The sequence below is a fragment of the Chiloscyllium plagiosum genome, unplaced genomic scaffold (assembly GCF_037043375.1).
Source record: "Chiloscyllium plagiosum isolate Xiang-an unplaced genomic scaffold, Cpla_swu_hap1 HiC_scaffold_5, whole genome shotgun sequence".
Lineage (NCBI taxonomy): Eukaryota > Metazoa > Chordata > Chondrichthyes > Orectolobiformes > Hemiscylliidae > Chiloscyllium > Chiloscyllium plagiosum.
In genome coordinates, this window is record NW_028270143.1 from 11,354,845 (window position 1) to 11,367,370 (window position 12,526).

The window sequence follows — 12,526 nt, forward strand, 5'->3', positions numbered from 1 at the left end:
TTGGAGAGGCAGGATATTCCAAAAGCCCAGCTCCAACACATGGATCATTGCAGGTAATATCTTTTTTCAGATGGATAGAGAGTAAATGTGGCAGTTTGGGAAATGCATACAAGGTGTTTCTAATAAGGAATGTTTTGTTAATAAAGTCACGTTGAGCCACAAATCGGGTTTTGTGCCCTTTTGTCTGCCTCGCCAACAAGAGTGCTTGGATGAAGTTTTCTAACACATTAACTTGTTGAAGTGTCCAAAACATGGACAAGATTGGAAATTAATGTTGGCCATGACAGCATCCTCATGTTGCATATGAATAAAAATAAGTTTCTTGTCTTTTTGGATTAGTACTGAGTGAAGCCCTGGATGCACGGGGAATTATCAGTTCAAGATGCTATGTGTTACAGCAATAAAGCTGCAGAGGCTGAGATATGCCATGGCCATACCATGATAGGAATGTTAAAATATTCAAGAATCACACACTGGTTTTTCAGTACTGATGAACCTTCTTGGAGTGCCAAAACACGCAATCCTATGGTGTTTCCTGGAGGTTACAATACTGTTAAATCTGCTTTGCTATATTTCTAAACCAAATTATTCTTAGCTTTGTGTCAAGTTATCCATTTTAATGTGTTCACAACTCAATCTTGTCAAGCGTGCATAGATTTAATCATTGTAGTTTGGCTTTAACAATGGTTAGGTGGAAAGTGTTAATGGATAAGTATAGCAATGATATTTACTGTTAATTTGTCTTTGGAATAGCCACTGTAGTATAACCTGAAGTCTGTACATATCGTTGAACATCAGGTGATGATTTAACATCTTGTGTGCAAGGCTCTGGATTTTAGAAAAGGGTTAAATAAGGTTTCCCCAGGACATTAAAGGTCTGCTGGCAAAGCTCCTAGACAAATTGAAGATAAATGCCTCCAAAAGTCAAATCTTATCACAATATGTCGTTAAGAAACCACAATCTCATTGTGTAAACAGAATAATTAGTGTATTTTTGTGCCTCTATATTAAACTCACATTGACACGAGTGATCAGTATATTAACTAATCAAAGAAGAATCCCTAACAGGACTGCAATTTGGGAGACTAGTTTTCCCAGAGGAATTACTAACAGTTACTATCTATTGTCCTGGCAAAACTGAAATGGAGAACTGTTCTGAAATGCAGGCCCCAGTAGTTCATTGAACTGTTCACAATCACTAAAAGATAAATAACAACTGCAATACCTGAAACTCAAGGTAGTCAGGGCAGGTGACTGAGGTGTCAGTGGGGGAGCACTTTGAGGCCAGCGACCATAATTCTATTCGTTTTAAAATAGTGATGGAAAAGGATAGACCAGGCACTCCACAGAAAACAGCCCCAGCCTGTTCAGCCTCTCCCAATAGCTCAAATCCTCTAACTTCGGCAACATCCTTGTAAATCTTTTCTGAAACCTTTCAGGTTTCACAACATCTTTCTGATAGGAAGAAGACCAGAATTGCACACAATATTCCAACAGTGGTCTAACCAATGTCCTGTACAGCTGCAACATGACCTCCCAACTCCTGTACTCAATGCTCTGACTGATAAAGGAAAGCATACCAAACTCCTTCTTCACTATCCTATGTACCTGCGACTCTACTTTCAATGAGCTATGAACCTGCACTCCAAGGTCTCTTTGTTCAGCAACACTCCCGAGGACCTTACCATTAAGTGTGTAAATACAGTTCATTAGTGTTTCCGCCATACATCCAATGCCAAGTGATTGATGCATACTATTCTCTGGATGCAACGTGCATGAAATGTATAGTGTCTGTAATGTTATAAAATAAGTAAATATATTATTTGATTTAATTGTGAAGGTCTTTTGTAAGATCAAATCAAGCATGCATGTAAATAGCTCAATGACATTATCTGTGTAAATGTCAACTTCATGACTTTTGACCAAAAATGTTGGTCTCAACAATTTGTCTTTTACACAAGGATGTACTAGGAATGATTCAGATATTGGAATAAGGAGTAAAATTACAAAGGGAAGATAACTGGCAGATGAAATTTAATGTCCAGATTAGAGTAATGCTGGAAAAGCACAGCAGATCAGGCAACATCCGAGGAGCAGGAAAATCGACATTTCGGGCAAAAGCCCAGGGCTCTAATCTCCAGCATCTGCAGTACTCACTTTCGCCTAGATGAAATTTAATACCTACAAATATGAAGTGATGCATTTTGGCGGAAGGGGTAAGGAGAGCCTATATATGATTAATGACACAGATCTAAAGATGTTGAGATGAAGGGAACTAGGGTTTTGTTTGTACCAATTTTTGAAGACAGTTGGAACATGTTGAGAAAGTAGTTAGCAAAGGCAGAAAGATAAAAGGAGAGGTTTCATATGTAATGCTGTTCTGTACAAAAGTCAGGAGATTGTGCCAAACTCTTAAAAATAAATGACAGTATTGTGCCTAGTACTGGTTGCCACGCTTTAGTAAAGATATCAAAATCTTTGAGTGGGCAGAGGAGATTTATCAGAATCATAGAATCCCAGGTTAATTGATCCATCGAGTCCACACCAATCCTCCGAAAAGCATCCTACATAGAGCTTTCTCCCAACCCTATCCCTCCTTAGAACAAAAGAGATAAAGGAGAGATCTGATAGATGTGAACAGAATTATGACATTTTTAAGTAAGGTAGACAGAGAAGCTGTTCCATTGGCTGCTGGTACAAGGGCAACTGGATTCAGATTTTGTGCAAAAGAGATACAGGAGGAATCTGAGGAAAAGGAGAAAGTGAGGACTGCAGATGCTGGAGGGCTCAGTATAGAAGAGATCCTGGAGAAGTATAGGGAGGGAAATTGAAAAATAAAGTTGGGGAGAAAAGTGAAAGCATTGCTGAGTAGAATAGGGAAAAAGTAGAGCCCATTAAGAATCAGAAATAGTCCCTGAATGGACCCAAAAGACTTGGGCATAATGCTCACTTTGTGGTGATAAAGAAAGACACAGATGGATAAGGTCCCTTGTGACAGGTTGGTTAGGAAGGTAAGAGCCCTTAAGATCCAAGGCAGCATGATATGTTGGCTGAGTGACAGGAAGCATAGAAAGATGGTAGAATGTTTTTTTTCTGTGACTGGAAGTCTATTTTACAGACTTGGTACTGGGGTCCTTGCTGTTTGTGCTGTACATTAATGATTTGGACTTGACTGTAGGGTGAAATGTTAAAAAGCTTGTGGATGATATGAAAACTGGTAACATAGATAAATAGTGAAGGGTACAGCTGTAAACTGTAGAAGGATATCAGTGGACTGGCCATGTGGGTGATTGGTGGCAAACTGAGATGGAAAGGATTTGTGGAGGTCTAACAAGGCAAGGGATTACATTGAATGGTAGCCCTTGAAAAGTACTGAAGATCAGAGGGACATTGGTATGCATATCCACTGAGGCCTGACAGAAGCAGGGTGAGGAGACAAAATGGTTAAGCAGGCACATGGGATATTTCCTTTTGTTAGCTGCAGCATACAAGAGCAAAGAGGTTACGCTAGAACTGTATAATATGCTGGTTAAGCCAGAACTGGAGCTTATTCACTAAATTTTGAAAGGGGGCAACATAATTTTGATGGAAACGGAATTGCATCAAACTACAGAGAAGTTACAAGTGCTCAAAGAGGCCATTTGGTCTAATTTTTCAATATTGGTCTTTATGATCTTCACAAGCTTCTCCCTCCCTACTTCATCTCACCCATATTGGCTTCCACATGTAGAAGCCGCTGCAGCACACGGACCTTGGAGGTCTGTGCATTCGAAAACATGACTCTAGGAATGTTGGTTCTATCCAAACTCTCCTGGCATGGAAGTTCCACATACAAAATACAATTTACTTTGCGTGATAAGTTGAACTGAAACTTTGACCATCCTAATGGAAGAAAATGTTCAATATTCTGAACTGAACTCTTGCTTCTTCCAAACTAAAACTCAAAATATGAAATGAATGAGTTCCTGGTCTATAAACTCAGCAGTATAAACATTCCATGCGTTAACATGACAGGGATCCATGTTGATCGGCATGCCAACATAATGGCTGTCACTTGTGAAAGTTGCTGCCACACATGGACATGCAGGTTCTTGACTGCAGTCATATGGTTTCTTTGAATTGATGCACTTAGGTTATTGATACAAAGGACTTTCTGATTTTCTTTTTAAAAACAACCTTAACATAACTGACTCGCATCTATTTTAAAATCCAAATCCCAAAATTTAGTATAGATTAAAAAAAAACTTTCATTACATTCTGTAGGTTAACAATCCTTGATATACTGGGGTTTGAAGGAGCAAGTTGTTCGAGGTCCCACAAGTCACATCCAGGCCTGTAATGCCTCAGGCTCCCTAATCCTTTGTCCTCATGTAACACAGCAAATACCAAACCTTCCAGTCCCTTACTGTTTTCTTTATCAAATCTAAAACAATTTGGCAAGGAAAACTGTGTAGCTACTTCTTCACAGGTATAATTTTCCATGTGTTTACTGTCTAAGGAACCCAGAAGGAAACATCATTTACCGCCTATAATGTGGCTGCATGTGTATTTGGAGTTGTAAATGGCAAACATTTGAAGATTGATACATTTATTACAGCAACAAAAATGTTAATGCTTCCGAAAACTAATTACATTTGAATTTCATATTCGGATTGAAGTTGACATTGGGAATTGCAAAAGCATGTTGTTAATTAGGACCAACATGAATTATTTCTTATAGACTACATTTGGTTTTACTCATTTGTGGGATGTGGGAATCACTGGCTGAGCCAGCATTTATTGCCCATTCCTAGTTGCCCTTGAGGAAGTGGTGCTGAGTTCTTTCTTGATCACTATAATCCATTTGTCCAGATCAACCCACAATGCTGTTAAAGAGAGAGCTCCAGGATTTTGACCCAGCAACACTGAATGAACGATGATATGTTTCCAAATCAGAGGTTTGGAAGGGAAGTTGCAGCTGATGGATTTCCCTTGTAACTGCTGCCCTTGTCCTTCTATATAGTAGCAGTTGTGAGGTGAAATGTGTTGTCTGAGAAGTTTTGGTGAATTTCTGCAGGAAATCTTGTAGATGGTATGCACTATTGCTATTGGGTGTCAGTGGCAGAGGGAGTAAATATTTGTGGATGTGCTGCTTTGTCTTGAATAGTTTCAAGATGTTAAGTATTGTTGGAGTCTTAAGTGTCGTTGTTCTTTAAGAATTGGCTGGAATCATATGTGGGCCAGACCAAGTAAGGATGGCAGTTTCCTTCCTTAAATGACATTATTGAACCAGAAGGACTTTCCCTGACAATCGGCAATGGTTTCATGATCATCATTGGACTCTTAATAAGGAAATAAAAATTGGAATTAACGTCTATATCCACCATCTGCCATGGAGGAATTCAAATCCAGGTCCCAAGAAGAGTGATGGGAAAGGATAGACCAGATCTAAAAGCTGAAGTTCTAAATTGGAGAAAGGCCAATTTTGACGGTATTGGGGACAGATGTTCGTAAGTAAAGGGACGGCTGGAAAATGGGGAGCCTTCAGAAATGAGTTAACGAGAATCCAGAGAAAGTATATTTCTGTTAAGGTGAAAGGAAAAGCTGGTAGGTATTGGGAATGCTGGATGACTAAAGAAATTGAGGGTTTGGTTAAGAAAAAGAAGGAAGCATATGTAAGGTAAAGGCAGGATACCCGAGTGAATCCTTCAAAGAGTATAAAGGAATTAGGCGTATACTTAAGAGGGAAATCAGGAGGGAAAAAACGGGACATGAGATGTTGCCAGGGTTGGAGGATCTGAGCTACAGAGAGAGGCTGAACAGGCTGGGGCTGTTTTCCCTGGAGCGTCGGAGGCTGAGGGGTGACCTTATAGAGGTTTACAAAATTATGAGGATAGGATAAATAGACAAAGTCTTTTCCCTGGGGTTGGGGAGTCCAGAACTAGAGGGCATAGGTTTAGGGTGAGAGGGGAAAGATATAAAAGAGACCTAAGAGGCAACGTTTTCACACAGAGGGTGGTACGTGTATGGAATGAGCTGCCAGAGGATGTAGTGGAGGCTGATACAATTGCAACATTTAAGAGGCAATTGGATGGGTATATGAATAGGAAGGGTTTGGAGGGATATGGACCAGGTGCTGGCAGGTGGGACTAGTTTGGGTTGGGATATCTGGTCGGCATGGACAGGTTGGACCGAAGGTAAAAGCAATGACTGCAGATGCTGGAAACCAGATTCTGGATTAGTGGTGCTAGAAGAGCACAGCAGTTCAGGCAGCATCCGAGGAGCAGTAAAATCGACGTCTCGGACAAAAGCCCTTCATCAGGAATACAAGCAGAGAGCCTGAAGGGTGGAGAGATGTCTCCACCACTCCACCCTTCAGGCTCTCTGTTTGTATCCCGGAGGTTGGACCGAAGGGTCTGTTTCCATGCTGTACATCTCTATGACTGTATTTGGATTAAGAAGAATCCAAAGGGTTTTACAAATAAATTAAGGACAAAAGGGTAACTAGAGAGAGAATAGGGCCCCTCAAAGATCAGAAAGGCGGCCTTTGTATGGAGCCGCAGAAAATGGGGGAGATACTAAACGAGCATTTAGCATCAGTATTTACTGTGAAAAAGGATATGGAAGACATAGAATATAGGGAAATAGATGGTGACACCTTGCAAAATGTCCATAATACAGAGGAGGAAGTGCTGGATGTCTTCAACGTGTAAACGTGGATAAATCCCCAGGACCTGATCAGGTGTACCCTAGAACTTTGTGGGAAGCTACAGAAGTGATTGCTGGGCCTCTTGCTAAGATATTTGTATTATCACTAATCACAGGTGAGGTGCCGGAAGACTGGAGGTTGGCTAATGTGGTGCCATTGTTTATGAAGGATGGTAAGGACAAGCCAGGGATCTATAGACCAGTGATCCTGACGTCGGTGGTGGGCAAGTTGTTGGAGGGAATCCTGAAGGACAGGATGTACATGTATTTGGAAAGGCAAGGACTGATTAGGGATAGTCAAGATGGCTTTGTGCATGGGAAATCATGTCTCACAAACTTGATTGAGTTTTTTGATGAAGTAACAAAGAGGACTGATGAGGGCAGAGCAGTAGATGTGATCTATGTGGACTTCAGTAAGGCGTTTGACAAGGTTCCCCATGGGAGACTAATTATCAAGGTTAGATCTCTTGGAATACAGGGAGAACTAGCCATTTGGATACAGAACTGGCTCAAAGGTAGAGGACAGAGGGTGGTGGTGGAGGTTTGTTTTTCAGACTGGAGGCCTGTGAGCAGTGGAGTGCCACAATGATTGGTGCTGGGTCCACTACTTTTCGTCATTTATACAAATGATTTGGATGTGAGCATAAGAGATACAGTTAGTAAGTTTGCAGATGACACCAAGATTGGAGGTGCAGTGGACAGCGAAGACGATTACCTCAGATTACAACAGAATCTTAACCAGATGGTCCAATGTGCTGAGAAGTGGCAGATGGAGCTTAATTCTGATAAATGCGAGGTGCTGCATTTTGTGAAAACAAATCTTAGCCGGACTGATACACTTAATGGTAAGGTCCTAGGTAGTGTTGCTGAACAAAGTGACCTTGGAGTGCAGGTTCATAGCTCCTTGAAAGTGGAGTCGCAGGTAGGTAGAATAGTGAAGAAGTCATTTGGTATGCTTTCTTTTATTGGTCAGAGTATTGAGGACATGAGTTGGGAGGTCATGTTGCGGCTGTAAGGACATTGGTTAGGCCACTGTTGGAATATTGCATGCAATTCTGGTCTCCTTCCTATCAGAAGGATGTTGTGAAACTTGAAAGGGTTCAGAAAAAATTTACAAGGATGTTGACAGGATTGGAGGATTTGAGCTATAGGGAGAGCCTGAATAGGCTGGGGCTGTTTTCCCTGGAGTGTTGGAGGCAGAGGGGTGACCTTATAGAGGTTTACAAAATTATGAGGGGCTTGCGTAGGGAAAATAGGCAAAGTCTTTTCCCTGGGGTCGGGGAGTCCAGAACTAGAGGACATAGGTTTAGGGTGAGAGGGGGAAGATATAAAAGAGACCTAAGGGGAAACTTTTTCACAGAGGGAGGTACGTGTATGGAATGAGCTGCCAGAGGATGTGGTGGAGGCTGATACAATTGCAACATTTAAGAGGCATTTGGATGGGTATATGAATAGGAAGGGTTTGGAGGGATATGAGCCAGGTGCTGGCAGGTGGGGCTAGATTGGGTTATGATATCTGGTCAGCATGGACGGGTTGGCCCAAAGGGTCTGTTTCCTTGCTGTACATTTCTATGACTCTATTACCTAGGTCTCTTGAGTTAATGGTCTAGTGATAATGCCATTAGGCCATCACCTCCCCATGTGACTATACGTATTCCAAGTCCCATTTAATATGACAATAGTGCATCCCAATATGATTGAGGATATTCTGAATGTAAAGCTAAGACTTCATCGCCACAAGGACTGTGCAGCCGTCTCTCTTTTCAGTACAACTATGGACAAATGCATCCGTTGCAAGCAGTTTGGTGAGGATAAGGTAAGTATGTTGTTCACTCACCACCTGCCTCAGACCCAACCTAGCAACTATGTCCAGTAGGACTTGACCAGCTTGGTCAGTTGTGGTGCCGCTCTTGATGATGGAATTTGAAGGCCCACACCCATAGTACATTCTGTGCTCTTCCAACCCTCAGTGCTTCCTCCAAGAGATGTTCAGCACAGAGAAAGATTTATCGACCGGGAAGGGCTGGAATGTGTAACGGAATGCAGTAACACTCAGAACTTTCCTCACCTATGTTTGTTCTGGCGTCATGAGACTTCATGAAGTCCGGAGTCAATGTTGAGGACTCCGAGGGCAATACCCTCCTGACTGCATACCACTGCAGCCTGCAACAGGACATACCACAGAATGATGATGGTGTAATCTGTGTGATTCAGCGAGTGTGACTATGTCAAGCTATTGATTAACTACACTGGTAGTCAGATCACCCCAAATTTCTAACTAGCCCTGAAATATTAGAAAGGAAGACTTTATAGGGTCAACAGGGCTGTGTTTGAAATTGTCATTTTTGGTGCTTTAGTCAATGCCAGGTTGTCTGTCTGGATCCTTTTTTTAAAATATCAACTGCTAAACAGGAAAGTGACTTCCAAGCCCATTTCAGAGCGTAATTAAAAGTCGATGACATTACTGTAGATCGTGAATCACATGTAGGCTAGACCAGTCACTGATAACATATTTCCATCCTTAAAGGACATTAATGAACCACGAGGCTTTTTTGCAGTTTCACGTCATCCGTTGGAGTTGAATGAATGTATTGGATCCTCTTGTCCAATTGTGTAATGGCTAACATGCTGCTATGTTTCAGATTATATCTTCTATTTGAAAATAAACTATCCTTGTGTTGTGAAAATATTCTAAGACAAAAGTGCCTTGCCTGCCATATAAATCTTGGAAGTAGGGAGGTGAAGAAGTTTATATGAAATGCGAAGTTAAATGTTTACTAGAGATGGACTTCTGTTCCTATCAGGATATTTCTGACATTTTAACGTTATTAAAATTACATCTCTCGTCTGAATTCAAGCCTTCACAAGTTGAGAAACGGAAAGCAGCACTAATGGATCTGACTTCCTCACTTTGGAGGAGGTGTCACAAAAAGGATGTCACTGACCAGAACATCAAAGAGTAAAGCTCTCAAGGGCAATCAGGAATGGGCTATAAATGCTCGCCAGCCAGCGATGCCCATAGAGTCATAGAGATGTATAGCACAAAAATAGACCCTTCGGTTCAACTCGTCCACACTGATGAGATATCTTAACCCAATCTAGTTCCACTTGCTAGCATTTCATCCATATCCCTCGAAACCCTTTTCATATACCCATGCGGATCCCTTTTAAATGTTGTAATTGTACTAGCCTCCACCACTTCCTCTGGCAGCTCATTCCATACATGCACCACCTTCTGTGTAAACAAAAAGTTGCCCCTTGGGTCCATTTTATATCTTTCCCCTCTCACAGTAAACCAATGCCCTCTAGTTCTGTACTCCCCGACCCCAAGGAAAAGACCTTGTCTATTTATCCTATCCATGCCCCTCATGATTTTATAAACCTCAATAAGGTCACCTCTCAGCCTCTGATGTGCCAGTCACAGTCTATTCAGTCTCCTCCTATCGCCCAAATCCTCCAACCCTGGCAACATCATTGTAAATATTTTCTGAACTCTTGCAAGTTTCACAACATCCTTCTGATGGGAGGGAGACCAAAATTGCACACAATGTTCCAAAAATGGCTTAACCTATGTCCTGTACAGCTGCAACATGCCCTCTCAACTCCTATACTGAATGCTCTGACCAATAAAGGAAAGCATATCAAATGCCTTCTTCACTATCCTATCCACCTGTGACTCCACTTTCAAGGACCTATGAACCTGCAAAGTCTCTTTGTTCAGCAACATTCTCCATTAAGTATAGAAGTCACTGATTTGCCTTTCCAAAATGCAGAATGTCACTTTTATCTAAACTAAACTCCATCTGCTACCTCTCAGCCCATTGACCCATCTGATCAAGATCCCATTGTACACTGAGATAGCTGAAAATGTGTTGCTGGAAAAGCGCAGCAGGTCAGGCAGCATCCAAGGAGCAGGAGAATCGACGTTTCGGGCATGAGCCCTTCTTCAGTACGCTGAGAACCTTCTTCACTGTTCACTGCACCTCCAATTTTTGTGTCACCTGCAAACTTACTAACTATACCTCCTATGTTCACATCCAAATCCTTCATATAACTGACGAGAAGCAGGGGACCCAGCATCAATCCTTGTGCCACACCACTGGTCACAGGTCTCCACTATCTTGGAGCAAGTTCTGTATCCAAATGGCTAGTTCTCCCTATATTCTATGAGATCTCACCTTGCTAACCATTCTACAATGAGGAACCTTGTCGAAAGCCTTGCTGAAGTCCTTACAGATCACCGTCCACTGTTCGGCCCTCATTAATCCACTTCGTTACATCTTCAAAACACTCAGTCAAGTTTGTGAGACATGATTTCCCACGCACAAAGCAATGTTGACTATCCCTGATCAGTCCTTGACTTTCCAAATACACGCAAATCCAGTCCCTCAGGATTCCCTGCAACAACTTAGCCACCACCAATGTCAGGCTCACCTGCTTATAGTTCCCTGGCTTTTCTTTACCTTTGTTAAATAGTGGCACCATGATAGCAACCTCCAGTCTTCAACCACCTCAATCACTCCCCTAACTTCCCAGAGTTTCAGAGTAAACCTGATCAGGTCCCAGGGATTTTTCCACCTATATGTATTTTAAGACGCCCAGCACTACCTCCTCTGTAATATGGACATTTTTCAAGATGTCACTGTCTATTTCCTCACATTCTGTATCTTCCATGTCCTTCTCCACAGTAAACACTGATGCAAACTACTCATTTAATATCTCCCCAGTCTCCTGCGGTTCCACATGTCAGCTGCCTTGCTGATCTTTGAGAGGCCCTATTTTCTCCCTTGCTACCTTTGTGCCTTTAATGTATTTATAGAATTCCTTTGCCAAAGCAATCTCGTGTCCCTTTTTGCCCTCCTGATTTCCCTCTTAAGTATACTGCTACTGCCTTTATACTCTTCTCAAGATTCACTCAATCTCTACAGTCTATACCTGTCATATGCTTTCTTCCGTTTCTTAACTAAAAACCTCAACTTCTCTACTCATCCAGCATTCCCTACACCAACCTGCTTTGCCATTCACCCTAACAGGAATATACTGTCTCTGGATTCTCGTTATCTTATTTTTGAAGGCTTCCCATTTTCCAGCCATCCCTTTACCTGCAATCATCTGCCCCCAATCAACTTTTTAAAAGTTTGTGTAATACTGTCAAAATTGGCCTTCCTCCAATTTAGAACTTCAACTTTTAGATCAGGCCTATCCTTTGCACCACCATCTTAAAACTAATAGAATTATGGTCACTGGCCCCAAAGTGTTCCCCCACTGATACCTATCCTGCTTTATCCTAAGAATGAATTCTTAAACGCTCCGTATGAGTGTCCATGTGATGATAATTGCTGGCAGAAAATTAAGCAATTTCATTGCTCAACGGTTTTAAAGAGTTAAAATGATTGATTCAACCTGATAAAGATATCTCAAATTCAGGTTTTGGAGAAGTTGTGTTTCACCTGATGGTATATTTGGAAGGGGAGTCAGGAAAATTTGAAATGAAAATAATTATATAGTTTTTTTTTCACAAGGGAATTAGGGGGACAAATGAGTTTGTGCTCAAAGTATCAATATTATGACAACGTAATTCATTTCATTTGTTTAATATAATCAAAATGTTGTTTACAATATTCTCTAAGGCCTACTACTCCTAACCATGACATTTACAAATTGTTTCAAACACACTTACTTTGTGTATTCACAAAGATATTTAAGGATAGACAGGTAAGGTGTTGAGAAGGAACCAGAAGACAGAATTTAATGAGTGATGACATCTAGGACTGAGATGAAGAGAATGTTCTTTTTAAGTCACTGAGTTGTGAATCTTTGGAATTCTCTAATACAAAGA